The following is a 10,960-nucleotide window of genomic DNA, read 5'->3' as shown; positions in this document are numbered from 1 at the left end:
GCAGAAGTGTCACCATTTTACAGAGAAGGGAAGGAAAGCCACAGCATGCAGCAATGTTTTGCCTCACTTAAAAGAAAAAAAAAAAGAACGATTACACGGTTCTCAGAAACACCTAGGAACTTGCTAGAAATGCAAATATCCCCTGTGGCCAGAGCGGGATTCATGGCGTGCAACCAGTGTAGCTACACACAGCCACGGGTTCAGAAGAGCCCGGCAGTTGAAGTTTAATTTTATCTTTGAGTGTTTCCTAAGTGAAGTCAGCTCGGACAATGATGTAAGTTCAGGACCTTGGAGCCTCCCAGCGCTTCCCTGCCCGGGTTCTAGGCCCTCTGCCTCCACCCTCCCTGCCCCAGGACCCTGCCTCCCCCAACTCAGGGGTGGGCAGCCAAGTGGCAGTGATGAGGGGAGGCTTGCATTTGCCATTGTCCTCTGCCCCGGGCTGGGCCCTGGTCACAGACACAGGGAGCGGGGGTTGGGGGGACATGCACCCCTCGCCCCCTCGGTGCTCAGGTCAGGGCAAGGCGGTGCTGTACCCACCCCAGGTGGGCAGTACCACAGCGACTTTTCAGGGGCCTCTCGCCGGCCCTGATCCAGGTACTGAGCGCATCCTGGTGTGGAGGTTGCATTTCCTTGGGAAGAGGCGAGGGTATCTGTTAAGGGTGGACCGGGGCCGTGGCCCTGTGGGAAGGGGAGATGGACTTCCCCCCAGGACAGGGCCCTGCATTTTCTTTTTGCACTGGACGCAGTGAATTTTGCAGCTGTCTCTCTGCCTGGGTCCAGACCACCTGAATCAAAACTCTCATGGCCAGGCCCAGCACCCCAGGTGATTCTGATGCACACTGAAGTCTGAGAACCACTGAGTCATAGGGAAGCTAAGGAGAAAGCGTGAAGGAGGAGGCGGTGGCATGGTGTGGGGAGCAGCGGCAGTGGGAGTCACGGATTGGGCAGGAACCCCACTCCTTTGCTGAGTGACCCTTAGCAAGTTACTTGCCCTTATTGGTACTGTTTCTCTGGAGAACCCTGGCTGATACAATCACCTATGTCTTACTGGAATCTTCAGGCAGGAGCTTCCTCGATGACTGTTCTGAGGTATTTGTTTTACTTCCTTTGGAAGAACCTCCATTTGAATGACCTCTCTCCTGCTGATTTCAATGGCTCAGTTCACTTCTCACTGGAACTCCCCCCAACACTTTCCTATCCTCCTCTGAATGCTACCTTGTAATCAGTGCTGTTGTGTCCTGTCCAGATTGCTTTTGCCAGGCAGATGTGGGCATCCCACAGCTGCTGTGTCAGCTACTACAGGCTTACAGCTGCCTCCTTCTCTGGAGAGTTTGCCCTTGACTCATGGGAACCACCTTGCCCAGAAATGCTTGGGAGGTTATTCTATCCCCAGGGGCAGCCCACAGCCAATGGCTAGCTGATACAGTGTACAACAGCTTTTCCCCTCTGTGGTACTACATGTTGTTTTCTGACACCACTTCTAACACAAAATGTGTGGTTCTTCCTGACACCAACCAATTCTCCAACACCAGCTGGGTATCCAACCACTCAGTTAAATTCTAACGCTATTTACTTGGAGTTAGCTGGCATTGGATCCCACAATTTAAAAGGCTCAGTCCCACCAGACGGCCCCCCACTTCAGATGCCAGTCAGAAGTGGGATCCCCAGGAGACCCACACTTCTTCCCAACTGATTACAAATTCAGGGGTTCCTATGATGCCCCCTCAAGTTTGATAATTCACTGGAATGACTCAGAGAACTCCGGAAAGTGCTCCACTTATGTTGTAATTTACTACAAAGAATACAGATGAACAGGCAGATGAAGAAGTACATAGGGCAAGTTCCAGAAGGGTCCCAAGCACAGGCGCTTCTGCTCTACGGAGCTGGGGTGAGCCACCCCCCCAGCACATGGATGTGTTCACCAACTCAGAAACCAGAATTACCACATGATCCAGCAATCCCACTCCTGGGCATATATCCAGACAAAACTATAACTTGAAAAGGTACATGCACCCCAGTGTTCACAGCAGCACTATTCACAATAGCCAAGACATGGAAGCAAACTAAATGTCCATCGACAGATGAATGGATAAAGAAAGTGTAATAATATATACAATGGAATACCACCCAGCCATAAAAAAGAACAAAATAATACCATTTGCAGCAACATGGATGGAACTAGAGATGATCATACTAAGTAAAGTAAGTCAGAAAGAGAAAGACAAATACCATATGATATCACTTATATTTGGAATCTAAACTGTGACACAAATAAACTTATCTATGAAACAGAAACAGACTCACATAGAGAACAGACTTGTGGTTGCCAAAGGGGAGGGGGTTGAGGGAGAGATGGAGTGGGAGTTTGGGGTCAGCAGATGTAAGCTTTTAATATATAGAATGGATAAACAACAAGGTCCTACCATATAGCACAGGGAACTATAGTCAATATCCTGTCATAAACCATAATGGAAAAGAATATTAAAAAAAGAATGTATATACATATATATATATGTATATCTATGTATATATATCTACGTATATAGATATATATTTCTGAATCGCTTTGCTCTACAGCAGAAATTAACACAACATTGTAAATCAACTATACTTCAATAAAAAAAAAAGCAACTCTCTGAATCTCATTGTTTAGGGGTTTTATGGAGGTTTCATTATGCAGGCATGATTGATTAAGTCATTGGCCATTGGGGAACTGACCTCAATCTCCAGCCCCTCTGCCCTCCCCAGAAGTTGGGAAATGGGGCTGAGAGTTCCAACCCTCTAATCATATAGCTGGCTTTTCTTGTGACCAGCTCCCATCCTGAGGCTATCTGGGGCCTCCACAGGACTCACCTCATTAGCATACAAAAGATAACTTGTAAGGGTTTTAGGAGCTCTGTACTCCAAAATCAGGGACAAAGACCAGATATATATTTTTTATTATACCACAGGCACAAATCATCCTTTAGAGCTCCTCATGGGATCAGGCTCCAGCTACACCCACCTCTTTGCCTAGCTTCTCTCCTGCTCTGTCCTTCTCGGCTCACAGCCTCAAAGTTTTCACTCCAGATCCCTCCCTCAATAAAGTCCACAAGCCCTGCTCTAGCTGTACTTCCAGGAATCCAACCTAAAACACACCCATAGCTTTCTACTCCCCACAGGTATCTGTGTGTCTTTTACGTGACTTCTTTGACAGGGAGCTCCTTGAGATTTGATCCATATGTAATTTACCTTTGTCTTTCTGTAACACCTACACAATACCTTGCATAATAAATTGTCAATAAATTTTCTGGAATGAGTATTTCATATTTTGAAATCATTTGCATGGATGGGCAGGATTGTTAAACGACTGACTTATCTTTCAATTCCCGTTCTGCACCCTACCCCCCAAAACGTGGTGCACAAACAGTTTAATTCTCCCCCGTGAAGAAGAGGGCAAAGGATTTCAAGAAAAAGCTCAAGAACAGGTCCCTGTGGAAATACCTCCAGGCCATTCCTGTCTGGTGCCGGAGATAGAGAAGGCTGTTCAGTGCCTCGAGTATTTTTGTTCTTTCCAACTTCTCTGCCCGATGAAGTTAAACAGTCCCTAAGAGTAAATAAATGTGGCAAAGATAAAACAAATATTTTTTCCCATTGGATTGGTTCATTCCTTGTGTGGGTTCAGATGAGGGAAAAACCAGAATTTTTTTTTTTTTTTTTCACAATTAGGTTCATTTATTTCATTTCACTTTTGACATTTATAAACTGCTTTTTATTTTATTTTATTTTATTTTTTTAACATCTTTATTGGGGTATAATTGCTTTACAATGGTGTGTTAGTTTCTGCTTTATAACAGAGTGAGTCAGTTATACATATACATATGTTCCCATATCTCTTCCCTCTTTGTCTCCCTCCCTCCCACCCTCCCTATCCCACCCCTCCAGACAGCCACAAAGAACCGAGCCGGTTTCCCTGTGCCATGCGGCTGCTTCCCACTGGCTATCTACCTTACGTTTGTTAGTATATATATGTCCATGTCTCTCTCTCGCCCTAACACACCTCACCCTTCCCCCTCCCCATATCCTCAAGTCTGTTCTCCAGTAGGTCTCTGTCTTTATTCCTGTTTTACCCCTAGGTTCTTCATAACATTTTTTTTTTCTTAAATTCCATATATATGTGTTAGCATACGGTATTTGTCCTTCTCTTTCTGACTTACTTCACTCTGCATGACAGACTCTAGATCTATCCACCTCATTACAAATAGCTCAATTTCGTTTCTTTTTATGGCTGAGTAATATTCCATTGTATATATGTGCCACATCTTCTTTATCCATTCATCCGACGACGGGCACTTAGGTTGTTTCCATCTCCGGGCTATTGTAAATAGAGCTGCAATGAACATTTTGGTACATGACTCTTTCTGAATTCTGGTTTCCTCAGGGTATATACCTAGTAGTGGGATTGCTGGGTCATATGGTAGTTCTATTTGTAGTTTTTTAAGGAACCTCCATACTGTTCTCCATAGTGGCTGAACCAATTCACATTCCCACCAGCAGTGCAAATCGGCTGTTGCCACGAAATGATTTGCCTGTTTACTAATGGGGTGTCGTATTTCTTGTCATTATCTACCGAAGTGAGAATTCTTGGCATTGTGGAGAGGACTGCTCTGAATAAGAAAGTGGCAAGGTTCCTTAACCTAATGTTCTTACTATGTTACAAAGTGTAAAAACATTGAATCAAAAGCAACAGGGAAGTACAGCCCTGCATAATTGCAGAGTAGAGGAAAAAAGAGAAGTAGGTAGGCTCTCTCTTATCTAAGAGTCTTTCCTTGCTGGTGTTTCTGATGACTAATTTTTTCACTTTCCTTTCACATGCATCTTACCTAGGTGCTAATATGATTTGATTTCCTGATAAGAAGAAAGATGGTGTTGCTCCCTGTAACTCCCACAGTCTGGGAACCATGGTTCTCCTTAACCTAAAAGGTCTGGATGATTACATGAGATGCTACTGAATTCATGATGGGGGTTGTTTAGTTGTTAATCATCCAGAGTGACAGTGGTCCCATAATACTGATGACGATGATGATGATGATGACGACAGATGACCTTTACTGGATGTATCAGACATTGTTGTAGGACTCTACGTGTATTAATTGATTAATCCCCATCACAACTGTGAGTACCTTTAATATCCCCATTTTACACATGAAAAAACTAGGCCTCATAGATGTTAAATAACTTGCCCCAGCATAGATGATGTAAGTGACAGAGCTGGCTTTGATCCCAGGGATTTTGGCTCCAGATCCAGGGTTACTAACCTCTATACATACTGCCTAGTCATAACAGCAACCATTAACATTTACTGAGCCTTAACCACATGCCGGTCATGATCATTAATTTTATGTATTAACATTGTTAAATCTCATAAAAACTCCATCAGATACATATTTATCATCCTATTTTACTAAGGCACATAGAGGTTAACTTGCCTACGGTAACTCAGCTGATGGGTGAAGGAACCAGGTTTCCAGGCTAGGTGGAGTGCCTTCAGAGCAACACTCTCAGGCTTTTCTGCTCTTGCTGGCAGGTGCCGTGAGCTTTGGTTTTTTGGAACATGTGCATGCTACTATTGACAACACTTTGTATGGTATATTCTGTCTCCCCTAGGAAAATATCCAGGGAGCCACAGAACAAGAGATCCCAGAGATCTAGTCTACAGCACCCATCTGTCTGGTCTGTTTGCTTGCCCAGTATTTCCCCCTTGTTTTAGTAGGAGTGCTCTAAAATTTTCCTGTTGGGGAATGTACTAGTTTTCTATCACTGCTGTAACAAATTACCATAAATTTAGTGGCTGAAAATAATACAAAATTATCATCTTATTTACTTACTTCTGGAGGTTGGAAATCAAAAATAGGTCTCGCTGAGCTAAAGTCAAGGTATCAGCAGGGCTGGGTCCTCCTGGAAGCCCTTGGGAAGAATCTGTTCCTCTGCGTTTTCCAGTTTCTAGAGACTGCCCACATACCAGGGCTCATGGCCTCATTCCTCCATCTTCAAAGCCGGCAACATCAGGCCAAGTCCTTCTCATGCTACCATCTCTCTGGTTGTCCCTCTTCTGCCCCCTTCTTCCACTTTTAAGAATGCTGGTGATTATACTGGGTTTACCTGGATAATCTCACTAGTTTAAGGTCAGCTGTTTGGCAACCTTAATTCCTCTTTGCCGTGTAACCTATTCACAGTTCCTTCCAGATTGGGATATAGACCTCTTTGGAGTGGGGTTGAGAGCATTACTCTACGTGGCACAGCAAAACTCTCCTTTTCACTTCTGGGTCATATATTCTGGGTTTATCCAACCCAACAACCCTGGCTCACAGCGCAGGCTTGGGACTTTTACTGGATTTCCCGACAAACAGCCCCTACGCCCACATCCCGCTTTTTTTTAACTTTTTTGTTGTTGTTGTTGTTGCGGTACGCGGGCCTCTCACCGCTGTGGCCTCTCCCGTTGCGGAGCACAGGCTCCGGACGCGGAGGCTCAGCGGCCATGGCTCACGGGCCCAGCCGCTCCGCGGCATGTGGGATCCTACCGGACCGGGGCATGAACCCGCGTCCCCTGCATCAGCAGGCAGACTCCCAACCACTGAGCCACCAGGGAAGCCCCATAATTACCATGTATTTTTATTCATTCAACATGTTTACTGGGTGCTGTTATAATTCTAAGTTTTAGAGAGAAAACCAAGAACTAACCAGCCCTGCTCTCATCAGGTTTACACTGTGCCATCCTTCCTGCTATCTGCCAATGGACAGATGACTTTCATTATAGCCATTAAAGGGAAATCCGATACAGACATTCATAACAGAGTGTGCCATAGATCATGTATGCTGAAGGTCACAAGCAAGTCCCAGCACCCAGCAGGAACTCCTTCCATCCCAATCCTTTCCTCTCAAGAAGGCAAATCAGAACACAAGTGAGTAAGAGTGCCACTATTAGAGAGCTCATCTTAAAGCCACTCTGCTTTATCTTTATCTGTGAAAAATAAATCTTTCACAACTTTGCTACTCTGGATATTATCCTAGTCTCTGAAGTGACAAAAATATCCATTTTAGAAAGGTTTTCAACCATAAAGACTGAAGTCAAAGAGCAGACCGAGTTTCTGGTTAACATTTCCCAGGGGCTCTGCAAATACTGTGAGAAATGCCACTTTGTGACAGCTTCAGCCAAACACCAGGCTCCTGCTTCAAGAGATCCGCTCACTACTATGTTGCTCAGAGGAGTGGAAAGATGTAGAATTGATGGTCTGCTCGAAAGATCAAAACAGGTGTATTTCATACTCAAGCAGCAGGGATCCTGCCCTGGGAAGGAACCAATCAGTCCCTTTCCTCATTTGCTTGCTTTACAGAAATTCATGCCCTTAGGTCCAATACCACCACCCCCCACCCCAGACCAGACTTTCTGCTTCCAGCAAGCCCAGCCGGACTCAACATGTTCACAATCCGCACAGATGTCTCCCTGATAACAGATGGCACCACCAGCTCTATCAAAGCTTGTTTCTCCTGCCTCCTAGGGCCTAGTTCTCAGACTTTAGCCTACATCAGAATCACCTGGGAGCTTGTGAAACACTGATTTTTGGGCTCTAGCCTATGGTTTTTGATTCAGTTAAGTCTTGGGTAGGTCCCTTGCTTTCCTGGTAAGTTACCAGGTGCCTGCTGCTGCAGGTCTGGGTACCAGCCGACAACTACTGCTCTAGGGCATCGCCTTGGGCCCTGAAAGCCTGTCCTAAGTGCAAAAGATCCTCATTCTCTTTGGCTTCTGACCACCCCCATCTCAGCTTTCCTCAATCCCATTCATTCTTCACCTCCCTTCGATAGTCCTCCTGCCTTACATGCCACTGAAAGCATTCTCCCTGAAGGCAAACACGGTGCGCCTGCTACCAAATCCAATAGACAGGCATCACCACTTGGGTGCCTCACCAGCCACGCCACAACTCAGCATGTCTGAACTGATCTCCCTGCCTTTCTCCCTGCACTCTTGGTCTGGTGTTTGAAGCTGCCTAGCTGCATGTGTTCCCTTCCTTCTGGTGACAGTATTGCCCTTACTTGCAGCAACTGCTTCTCCCTGCTCGGTGTTGTTCAGGTGTGATCCAATCCAACCCTCCTGACACCTTGATTTTGAACTTCTGGCCCCCAGAACTGTAAGAAAATAAATTTCTTGTTGTTTTAAGCCACCCGGTTTGTGGTAATTGGTTACAGCAGCCACAGGAAACAAACACATGCTAATTCCATTCTAATGGCTTGGAGTGGGGGGGGGGAGGGGGCAGGGGAACCCTGCTTAGGAGATCTGACCTAAGATACAGAAAGGGGGAAATTTCAAAGCTTCCTCAGGCAAGGTCTAATTGCTTGAAAAACAGTCCATCACCAAACCACCCGGTAAGAAGATAGTTACCATTCTGGCACAGATACTTAGCCAATCAAGCACGCACAAAGTAGGACAATCTATCTCTTACACAAACCCTGTTTATTTAGTCTCCTGAAGTTGTAGGGCATTCTCTCTGTAGAGAGAGGAAAGACTCGTTGTATAATAAATTAAAATAAAAAAAAAAAGTTTAGTTTCACTGAACAGTCCTTTCTTAGAAAGCTTACAATTAATTTCCTTTGTAATTTCCGGTGATAAGTGCTGATAGCAGATTTCCTTGCCAGCTTTTGTAATCCAATGACATCACAGAACCTCCATCACTGTAGAAAATTGTTCTTTTAGGTGGCAGTGATGACATCAAGCGCTACCAGGGGGGGAAAATAAGAAACAACAGGAAATTCTACATTCAGCTGTAAACTGATAAATGAAGGAGGAACTGGCTGTTAAAGTAAGTTCCCTTAACTAAAGCCAGTAATTCTCAATTACTTGGCTTTATTTATTCGACCTATTTATTTCTATAATCTCACTTGAAGTACAAGTCCCTAGTCAAAAAGGCTCCTCACTCCCCGAAAAACCCAGGGATTATAGGTTAGAGCCCCTCACTTTGGGGGATTCCGAGGTCATGTTGCCTCATGTCAGGCATAAGCAGAGGGGCTGAAAAAGATCCAGACACAGGGCTAGGATATAATTTTTAGAATGAAGGAAGGAAGGAAGGAAGGAAAGGAGGGAGGGAGGTGAAAGAAAAGGAAAGAAGGAAAGAAAGAGGGAGAAAGAGAGAGAGAAAGAAAGAAAGGAAAGGTTAAAAGAAAAGAAATAAATACAGAAAGTCAATAAACATTTGAGCTGGGCAACCTAACAAACTGTATTAGTCAGGGTTCTCCAGAGAAGCAGAACCGACAGGATGTGTGTATATAGAGACTGAGTTTCATTTTATTACAGAACATCATGTAGAGTTTGATCTCATTTATATACAATTGAAGAAGTAAATTGCTATATTTCCTGGAAAGGATGTTTACCAGAATCTTAATTCTAGTCATCTACAAGTGGTGGAATTTCAGGTTAGTTTTGTAACATTTATTGGGGGCATACTATGTATCAGGCATTCTTTCAAGTATTTGACATGGATTAAATTCATTCAATAATCTGTATGGTTTGCATTTTTAAGAAAACCAAAATCATGTATCATTTTCCCAAAAAAACTATGAGGCAGTTTTTTAAAATATCCCTTCTATTCTCATACATGGGCAGCCCTTGTTTCCCAAAGCTACACAACCTTGGGACTACTGAGAGTCTGAAACTGTTGTATGCAGATCCCACCCAGAGTTATTACTGGAAATCTCGCTGTTTCACAAAAAACTGATGCTCTCCCATTGCTGTTGGAGTGTCTTGTTTTATTTGATTGTTTTCATGGCTCCTCTCTTGTTTATTAAGAACTGGGTAAGTGAGTAATATGTTCCCTTTTAACCCCAGTCTTACTCTTAACCCTCTCCCACAGACACCCCTTCTAATGTATTTAGTTTGCATTCTTTTGTTTCTGTGTGTTCTTATAAAATATGTGCTGTTTGGTAAGCTCGTATTTTTTTTTTTTCACGATTATTATATTTTATTTAAAGGTTTTAAAAGATAAGGGGCAGAGCTCACAAAAGTTACCTGAATCATTAAAAACCACAAAGTTGGAGAACTTTTTTTTAAAAGAGTGGATACCAAAATAGCTTTCAGGAAGAAGATAACCTATAAGTCTTTTAGATTGTTGAACAAAGCAAAAGAAGGCTTAAGATATGAAAGATAAAAGTTATATTTATAAACATGCTAAAGAATACATTAAAAGAAACAAAAAAGAATGAGAAAAAAAAACTGTCTTAATCCTGTTATACATAAACATCGTTTCTATGGGACTCTACAGTCCACTTCAACAATATTCAAACAACAAAATCTCCATCATTGAAAGAGCTTCAACACTCCTTTGGAGTTGGCTATTACAGAATTTATCCTGCATATCGGGTATGCATGAAAAACATCCTGGAGACTCAGAATATCTGCAAACATGAAATTGTTTCTCTAAATTGCATTTATTTGGTCATGAATCCCATAAAGGGGGGTAAACTACAACTTGAAGCTTGTCATCTTGTGGTGGGAAAGCAATTTGAAGCCAAAGGGCACCTTGCTATAGTTCATTCATGTGGCTCTAAGTATATTCTATAAGCTTCTCTTCAATGCCAAATATCTACTGAGAATTAAAGAAGAGATGAAACTTTCTAATCAATTCCAAGAATTCATGTAATAAAGGGTAATCATTACAGAGTTTATATATACTCGGTTTTCTTAAAGCCATAGATTTTATTATAGAGAGGAGAAAGAAAATGACATTAATAGATCAAGCACATGAATTCCAGAATACTGAATTCCTTTTCCTCTTGCTTAACAACCAATTACATCCATGGACTGCAAAATTACAGCCACTGCAAAATTTTTAGTGTTTTGCATCTTGTCAAAGAAAGACCAATATTTTTGCCTGAGTGTCCCCTTAACCTTATGAGCTATTATTTTTTAACTTTCTATAAAATTTCTTTTCAA

The sequence above is a fragment of the Lipotes vexillifer genome, unplaced genomic scaffold, assembly GCF_000442215.2.
Source record: "Lipotes vexillifer unplaced genomic scaffold, Lipotes_vexillifer_v1.1 scaffold180, whole genome shotgun sequence".
Lineage (NCBI taxonomy): Eukaryota > Metazoa > Chordata > Mammalia > Artiodactyla > Lipotidae > Lipotes > Lipotes vexillifer.
Note: the sequence above shows the minus strand (reverse complement) of the source record.